Raw genomic sequence first — 9,967 nt, 5'->3', positions numbered from 1 at the left:
AGACAATAGAATGTGGATGGTACACAGTACAATGGAAAGAAGATCCAATTAAAAGAACTCTAGCCTGGCCCTTGCATGCTCATTTTTCTAACAGAAATAACTTGTAGAAATCCACCCACCCCCAAACAATATTGTTTGGGACTGTGGTGTAGGAAAAGAAAGGGTTTGATTCTGCAGTCCAATCTGAATCAGAGGCCCACAATGTCTGCTGTTTCCTTTGGGAGGGCAGTGTCTGTTGGTAGCAGTGGTGTACTTCTCCAAGAAAGTATTACAAAGGGAAGTATATACTGGCTTATTTCACTAACCCTGGTTTTCCTTTGAGTGAAATGGAGAAAGATGTGCATATACATAAAATAGAATGTGAACCATACAAAAGTAAGGGGTGCCCTCTCTCCAGAACCTTGCAGAAATGCCTGTGCCTCTTTTCATGTAAAAAAAGAAGCTTCTAGCTCAGACTGCACAAGCCTCCTGGTTGAGTACCTTGTGTGGCAGGTGTTGTTTACATGAATCCCCTATTCTGTTTCCACATCATGTGCTCAAGGTTGTATTTCTATGGCAACCCTGCCTTTGATTCCTCTGTGAAAGGCAGTTTGCTGTGGCATAAATCAGCGCTGGGAAAGCTCAGTCATTTGGTTGGTCAGAAGAACCCAATAAGTCATTGTGCTGTGAGCAGAAGCTTATGCCTTTAATAGCACTGTTCTTCTTTCTTTTAAGAGAGGAATTCATTTTGGTGAGCTCATCAAGTACAAAAAGTGGTATTAGGAATGCCATTATTCACCAAAAGAATTAAAAACAAGAAGTTTCATCTATACATGATTTATACTTGGCTCCAATACATCAAGTACCAGCCATATGCTGGATGTGAGACATCCATCAGCAACTGAACATCTGTGTATGCTCCAGGATGGGTCATTGCCAACATCATGAACAAATCATGGATACCTCCTGTATGGACAATGGTTTATAGGCCTTGCCATACTAATACAGAACACGTATCAATGGGTGGGGGGAGAGTTTGGCATGTAGATGACAGTGTATCTTGGGGTTTTTCTAAACCCATGGAAAAATTTGAAGATTGTTTGAGTGCCTTTCTAATTGCTTATAAAATTAGTGCAGTGTACCCAATTGCTCTGAGATGCTGCGTGTGTGATATCCTAAGGGTGTAGTACCAGCCCTGAACGTTTCATGTGATTTGGTCTCTGCTGAAATTGACTCAGAGCAAAAATGAATGGAAAATGAGTAAAAACAATTATTGAATGAATCAAATGGAAAACAAGGGACATGAATGAAATGAGCGCAACAAGAAACAAAGGCTGCAATACTATGCACACTCGCTAGGGGGTAAACCCCATTGATCATAGTGGGACTTGGGGACCTGCTTCTGAGTAAACATATATAGGAATACACTGAAAATCTCTAGAACACACCTATCAGATAAGGCTTTTCAGGCCATCTAGACAGAGATAAGGCAGAAAAAAATGGCAAACATTTGTGGGACTGAATAGAAAATAGACAGCAGTGGTAACTACCAAAAAGGTTAACAATGAAATCCAGCATCAACAGTCCAGTCTTCTCCTGCCCCATATAAACTTCAGCAAAAATGTTGCTGTGGTATACCTGGAGTCACCTGATTTATCCCTATGGGAAGCAGGATGCTGGACTAAATGCGCAACCTCCTGATTTTAGAAATGGGCTATGTCAGAATGCCAGATGCAAGGGAGGGCACCAGGATGAGGTCTCTTGTTATCTGGTGTGCTCCCTGGGGCATTTGGTGGGCCGCTGTGAGATACAGGAAGCTGGACTAGATGGGCCTATGGCCTGATCCAGTGGGGCTGTTCTTATGTTCTTATGTAAATGGTCCTTTAGTCTGATTCATCTGAGATAATCTTACAGTCATAACTTTGAAACCAACAGGGGCATCACTACTTGCACACTCATAGCTTTTTTATTTTTTTATTTTTCCTTTGTTAACTGAGGAGGCTTTCCCAAACGAATGTTTGAGAACTGTTTTATTCCACTCTTGGGATATAGTCAGAATTTACAGAGCATTGAGGAATGTGGCAAAGCCCACCTCTTCATTCAGAGAGAGCAGTTTTCATTTTAGAAAGCATTACCCACACTCCACTTGGCTTGATGAGTGTTTTTATACAACTGCTGACATTGTGTCATTTTTTATTTATTTTACAAGGCATTTTAATGTACAGATTGTACATGCAGGGTTGTGATTGTGGTTGATACCCCTTGAAATAAACACCTCAGGATCTGGGACAGGTTTGGGGACAGGTTTTGGGATCAGCTCATGTTTTGGGACATCAAGTTGCAGCAAGGTGAAATCATTTCACCTTGCTCTGCCCTTGGAGAATAGATACGAAAGTTATTCCAGTCTTTGGGTGTAATTTTACCTATGTCTTTGCTAAAAGGAAATGAGATATCCCCTATCAGTATAAGCTGGTCAAGATCACTTTCTGAAAGTGATCATTTTCTGTGCTGAAGGGCAGATCCTTTATGGGAATATGAATGGCTTTGTAAATTGCCTTCAGAAGTAACACAGAATGTTTCAGTCATCTCTAAAAGAACTGTTTACGGTTGCATATGGCAGTTATTATTTGGAATAATAAACCCTTGGAGAATCTGAACATTCATGGGCCAACAGATGGGTCAACCTCCTTAGCAATTTAACAAAGTAATTTATTTCAATCACTAGGACAGGGTGCAGGAAGATTGCTAATTCGTTTCCAAAGCACACACAGCAACACAGCTCTCCTCTTACAGCCATTATGGTAATGCACACCTGTTCACTTGGGTTTGGGACAGTTCTTGGCTTGGCTCTCTTTGTTCTCTGAAGATATACAGCAAACTGCCTCTGATGGTTTCCACCCAAGCTCATTTGCTGATTCCGCTCAAGGTGAGTGAACCCAATGGCAGCCGGAAATATGTTGCTGAGTAAGGTCACCTGGGCTGCTTCTTCTGGTGCAAAAATGTGAGCAGTAAGCAAGAACAATTTGGATCATACTTGCAGTTTCGAAGAGGCTTTTGGGCATTTAATTTCCCCATGAAAAAGTTGCAGCATTGTCAGCCAGAAAGAAAATCATGCTAGTTCAGATAGCAGCAATACATCTGCAATATATATATATATTGGCAAGACAGTGTCATAAGTGCAGCACCCACCATGTCTTGAAGTGCCTGAGCAAATGCAAAAAAATGGGAGGTGAGCAGTGTGGGAGAATAGTCAGGAAGGCAGCCGGAGTCATGGGGGTTTACGGGGGGATGGTATCCTGAACGCTCTAGCATGTTAATCACTTTCTTAGGTGGGATAGACAATAGCAGTCCTGCATTGTGTTTATACAGTCTGTTTGTGTGTGAATGAGAGAGGGTTGGTATCACTCCTTCTGGCCCTGCTCTATATGCATTTAAGAGACCTTGTGAACAAACCATATGTGCACAAACCATATGCATGATCAGGGAACTTGTTTTCATCAGGGTTCCTAATTGCTAGTACAGAGTCTATGCGCATACTGTATGAGCGTAGGGTCTGCTCACAGCATCTCTCAAGCACACATGGGTCGGGATCAGCGGGTGTGATTCCAACCCTCTTCAACACACATTCCCTATACATGTCATATTGGATGAACAACAGCCCAATCCTAAACTGCCCTGGAGCAGGCAGGCCGCTTGGCCTGCACTGCATCCAGAGCTGGGCTGGGCTGGGTTGTAGCACAACTCAAGAGTTACACCACAACTTGCCACCTAACTAGATGGCGCAGATCCAAGTGGCCCGGTGTAAGGCTAGGACGTCCAGGAGGGGGGTTAGGAACTGGCCTAAGTGCCAGATCCTGGTCCTGCCCCCTTCCAGGTCTGGTCCTCTCACTGGCCTGCCTTCCACTCTCCCTCTCCCACCCTGAAACACCCCCATTCTGCCTTCCCCCCACCCTCCCCAGATCCCTGTTCCGGCCAGAGTAGGCTGGTGCAAACTCATCTGTCTGCCAATGCAACAGGGCTGGATTTGGCCTCTGGAAGCTGATGTACATCCATGCACCAGCCTCCCAACTCCCACAGTAGTGCACAAGTGCCTTATGGCACTTTTGCAACACCTCTAGGCAGTGCAAGGGGCTTGCGCCAGCCCAAGAGTGAGCCTGGATTGTGTTCCAAGGCCGCTATTACCCATACAATAGTTTAGGATAGTGAGATGGCAGAGAAGCTGAAATTATTCTCTGCAGCCGTCTCTGATACTAAAAATATTGGATAACCATCCTATCCTACATTGACTTTTCAGGGAGGCTAGCTCATGACCCATCCATAACTCTTTTGCAGCTCTACTTCCTCCCCTGTGTTCTGGACATGTGCAGCACCCAGCTAGTGCTTATAAAACTAGTTACTTCTTCAGCCTGTCACCTTTAAACCCCTCCCCCCCAACATTAACCGTTTCCCTCCACCCCCAGCCCCTATCTCTGCTTCCTGACTGAACATAGCACACCTGGTTGCTGGTTTCTGCTGCTTGTGCAGATCTTAATGCCCAGCTTCCGGATCACTGCACACGGTCTTTTCAATGACCCAGAAGTGGCGCCACATCAGAGTATGCAAGCAGCACCCCCAAGCCCTGTCTGGACAACTTGAGTCATGTGAATCAATAATGCTTTCTAAGTCAATAGCCCCACACTCAAATGTTTGCCCAAGTCTTCTCCTTCCCACCAGCCGTTTCTTGGAGATGGAAGGCAATTTTTTTAAAGTAACAAGAAGAAAATGTCTTGTGTGGGGGACGGAGCTATTTGTGATTAGCACTGTATGTTCTCTGAGCCTCACTCTAAGCCAAACAATGAAATTCTACCAAGTATAAGGACCTTGGGCGAGACTCTGATTGTCTCAGCAAGGTATCCCCACTTTTCTCAGCATGACAGTGCTTCCTGTCTCTCAATGGCCTTTCAGAAGTCCTCAGTTACTCATATCCTTGTTCTGCATCACCTAAGCCCAAACATGAATCTAATTTAAAGCATGCCCCTTCATTCTGAATGCAGCTTCTTAAGGCATTTCAAACTGGAAAAGTTCCAGATGGTTAGGAAAATATTGAAATGCTGTTCTAAAAAAGGGGATTTAGCCCAATGCCAATAAAAGCCTTTTTCCTTACCAGATTACTTTTCAGTCAAACGTGTGAAGTGTTAACACGCTGGTACAATACAACGTTTTGATAGAATAGTTTCTTGACAGTTGGATATTCCTCCCTCCCATAAATATCTTTTCTCACACACGTTTAGTATTCTAAAAGAGGATAATTTTTTTAAAGGGATACATCAGTCCTCCTATGATTGAGTTGCACTGCAGGGGAATGCTTGATCATTAAGGAAGTAGAACTTTTTTTTTAATTAAAAGGTTGTCAGTGGTGGGCGTTGGGAGGCAAGGGGCAAATACCCCGAGCTTGGGGGGTGGGCAGAATGCTTAGAGTTCCAGACTCCCAAAATATTGCTAGTTGAATTCTGGGAAAACATGGTCTTCACAACATACTTGCTGTGTAGAGAACAGGCATGTCGATCCTGCATAATAAGCGAACAACCATGAAATTCTTACACAACAAAGAGAGACGGAGATCATCTTCATAAGACCACAATGCTCCTTTGCTGTAGAAACATGGCACAGAAGTATGAATTAATGTTTTTTGGACTAAAGCCTTTCCCATAATCGGAATTCATATTTTTTTCTGACACCATATGTTTAAATTTTCAGGCCAAGAGACTGAAACATTTTGCTCTTTTCAAAATTGCTTGAAAAATCCAGATGTTAAAAACACTTCCCCACTACTTGCATAAAAGACAACTTGCCAGGGGGAAAAATGAGACATTTCCTCCTTGAAAGTAATCCAAAGTGCATTAGATTTGTTGGAAAGTCTGTTTTGGTAACGGGAATTAATGATAGAAACTAGGTTCAGCAGGGCCACCAAAGGTGTAGCAACATCCTTTTCACATTCCCTTCTTTACTTTTTCAGAAATTTTTATAAATAGTCACTTTATAATGTATTGAAATAATAGAACCACTGCTACCCAAATTTTGAGGGAATTCACAGGCCAAAGTACATGATACACCAAAGGTGGCCTATCTATGAAAGGAGGTGAAACTGTTGCATGGAACAGCAAAAGCTGGAGGGACAGAGAACTGCCCCAAGTTCGCCTGCCTGCCACTCTGTCCAGCCTGCCACTCTAGCTGGTATTCTGATCCTCTTCTGGCTTATTGAGAGCAAGTTGGAAGAGGAGTGTGGCGGCAGCAGCCTGATCTGGAGCCTGACTCCCTTCCCTTTACTGACCTGAGTTCAGCACACAACCTTCCTCCTCTGCACTGCTCTGCTTTCAAACACACAGGAGTGAAGTCGGGGCTGGGTGGGCTCAGTGAGCCCACTCTCTCATGTGTCCGCCACCTTTCTTTATCCACCATTGGACAGGTGGGTGGGTGTGGGGGGGATTTAGGCAACAGGGAGGCATGGTCTGCCTCTACAGTTCTCTTACTGCATGACTCGGACTTGCATGCTCAATTCTTTTCTTTTTTTCATGTGAGACAGCAACTGTTACCCTGCACATGCCCAATCTCGTCTGATCTCGGAAGCTAAGCAGGGTCAGGCCTGGTTAGTACTTGGATGGGAGACTGCCCGGGAATACTGGGTGCTGTAGGCTTATACCATAGTCTTTCAAGACTGAAGGTTGTCAACCATAAAATTTTCATGTGAAAACGGCTGTTGTGATTGCAAGCAAAACAACCATTGTGGAACTCCAATATAGATCAGGACCATGGCATGGAGGATTGGAACTTTAACCCTTCCCTCCATGGAATGACCAGTTTGGGCTTCGATCAAGGACCCATGACCATCAGAGGATCCACCTGACCAGGCCAGCTCTATTGGTGGCAGTGGCAGTAGTGGACCTCCCATTGAATGAACAAGGCAAATGCCCCAGGTACTGAGTCTTGTGTGCCTCTAGTCTTGCAAGGCTCTGTGGGAAGCCTTTTGAGGTTTCCTGGAAGCACAGTTTAAGAGCCTGGGGAAGCTTCAGTAGGCTTCCCCATTGTGTCCTAGAGTCACACGAGGCTCTGTGCGCTTCAGGTAAGTGGGGGGGGGGAGGTTTGCATGTGGGGGTGGCAGTATCCCACAGAGGCCGCCATCACAGACCTTTGTTCCAGGGCATGGGGCAGTGGAGGTCCGCCACTGGGCAGTGGTAGGGTCCAATGTACCATCAGGGCAGCCAGAAGATACCCTGGAGGGGGAGTGCAGGACTTTGCCTCAGGGCCCACAACACCCATTGGCAACCAGTGCCATATATTTTGACCTGATGGTTTTTGATAAATCATAAAAAATAGAAAGATCTGGAAGTGTTGTAGTTCTATGAATGCATTCCTCTGCAGAAATGTCCCCTTGAAAACGAAGAATATGGACTGCCTCCAGCTCACTGCTCCAAACAGTGAAATTATTCAGGTGTGGCAAGATACTACTGTAATATGGGAAGCAGATGAATTGGAACACAGTCTTGAGCTTGATGAATAAGATTCTTGAGCCTGATGATAGTTTAGTTGTGTTTCGTATAGCAGGCTAGCTTACTCTCAGCTGATCAGACTCCTGGTCCACAAGCCTACTGTGCCAAAATACAAGGATTTCAAAGTCTTTATAAAATTGGTAACCTGCTCTTAAACATGATGACTCAGAAGTATGTTCATTTGAGTTTAACAGGATTACTTCCTAAATGTGCTTAGGAGTGCAGTTTTAATGTTTGATTTCAGTAGAAATAAGATGGTTTAAATACAAGCATGTTGGCTCAACCAGGTTGTGAGATCAGGGCTGATCAAACTCCTTCTACTGCCTGAGGCAGTGTGCCAAATGCTGCCTCCCTCCTTATCTGGTGATGTGCTGACCTCTGCTACTCTCTTTCTGAATTGGAGTGGAGCAGAAGAGGAAGGGCAGAGAAGAGGAGAGCGGTGGGCTTGAGTGTCTCTTCCTTTTTCAATCCAGGGAGTGGAAAGAGGAGTGGCAAGTGGGTGAACGGATGTGCACACCCCCTGCCAACCTGTTGGTTGAGCTGGCCACCTCAAGGATGGGCCAGCCCTATGTGGGGTGAACTTCTCTGCTGCCTTCACTGTGACCGTTAAATACTGTGACCTTCTGGGCCTTAGCTTCTGTACCATAATCACGTATATATGTCAACATGTCTCACAAATTAATGCACATGCTAGGATTTAGATGCTCTTTGGCCCTGTTGGAGAGGAACCCTCATATTTTCCCATTGAGGTGGCTTGGGAACACGGTCAGAAAATACAGCCTTTTACTCTTTCAGCACGCTCACCTTTCGTACATATTTCACCGTCTTCCACTTCTGACACAGCATTGGTTCATTTGAGAAGAAATATGACTAGAAGTGCAGCTTTGGATAATATCTTTTCAGGTTTGAGGGCAAAAAAGCCGATGAAATGATCAGCGCTGATGTAAGACTGTAACACACACACACACACACACACACACACACACACACACACACACACACACACACACACACACACGATTGTGACATCAAAGACCAACCACACAGAAAAGCTTCCAAAAAAGTAAAGAAGAAAAGAAAAGAAATAAATAATGAGAAAAAATGAAAAGCCTACAGTTCCTGCAGGAACAAAGAATGTAATATATGACACCACTGCACTGATAAAGGAGACTCATTGCTATAAACCCAGCCACCTGACATTTCTATTATTGCTCTCTTGCTGTCTTCCAGCCCAAAGTTCTTGATATTTCCATTGTAACAGCACAACCTGTACCTACTTCTCCTTGAGCGTCTGCAGTATTTTTCTTAGTTTTATTTGGTAAGGTCATTGTAAACAGATTATTGTGTGGATTTGTCACAGTTAATGGTGGCAGCATTTTATGGGCTTTGCGTTAAGAAAGCCAGTGGTAGATATTGGCAGTGGAAGAAGATCTGCTTTCATGTGCGGCACACATGGGGGGGAAAAAAAGTGTGGTCTTATCAGGCTACCTGCAGTTCACCTCTAACTTTACCTTCACTGACTTTCAGCCCAATCCTGTCTATTCTCCTGGAATGTGCATTCCAGGGCATAATACACTTTTTGGCTGTTGCAAACTGCAGTGCCAGAGAGTGAAGCCTGGTAGCACACTGCCAGAAGCAGTGAGAAGTTGAGTCTGTGCAGCGATGGAATGCAGGTGCTAGCTGCCTCAGGTCGGGACCACACAGAGGATGAGAGGGAGGTGAGGAGGGGCAGAATGCGGCAGGGTGGGTGGAACAGGGAGGGGGGAGGGTGAGGAAGTGACTGGATCAGGTCAGTGAATGGGGCAGGTTTGGCAGCAGTGGTACCCACCAAATCCGAACGCCCTTCCCAAGCCTGATCCTTCACAGGTCAATGTGGACGTGATATCACTGGTACAGATCCAAATTGACCTACTGGGCCCCCAGGGGCTTATCCTGGGGGAAAGGAACTAATCTTCCCTTACCCCAAGGAATCTTCCTGAGGCCATAACTCCTTCATGGTGTTCAACAGACACTGTCTTGGTGCTGCTGCATTGCCACATAGGGAATGAGGTAGTATTAGATGCTTTGATCGCTCATGGAGTGGTTCGGTGCTCCACAGTTCTGTCATTTTTCAACATGTATTTGATTTTCTCCCACAAATGATTTCTCAGGGGGGGGGGGTGTAGGTGGGAAGAATGATATTTCAACAGCGTCCATTTACAGCTGAGGAAACTTGACTCATCTTCTGCTTTGGTCTTGATAGGATCAGGATGATTAAGAAAAAGAGTGATGATTCAGCTTAATTTGATTATATGCTCCTAAGCAAGTTTTTGGAGATCGTACGATGCTTGTTTTCTGCACACAGAGTCACAAAAAGTGGATCCTGGGGGCTACAGTTTGGGCGTCAGAGAATGTTAGCTCTCATGTTTTCTAACCTGGCAATTCCAGCTGCTGGACACAATTCATCTCGAGTGCGATGCTTC

Source organism: Tiliqua scincoides, chromosome 5 (genome assembly GCF_035046505.1).
Source record: "Tiliqua scincoides isolate rTilSci1 chromosome 5, rTilSci1.hap2, whole genome shotgun sequence".
In the NCBI taxonomy this organism is placed as follows: domain Eukaryota; kingdom Metazoa; phylum Chordata; class Lepidosauria; order Squamata; family Scincidae; genus Tiliqua; species Tiliqua scincoides.
Note: the sequence above shows the minus strand (reverse complement) of the source record.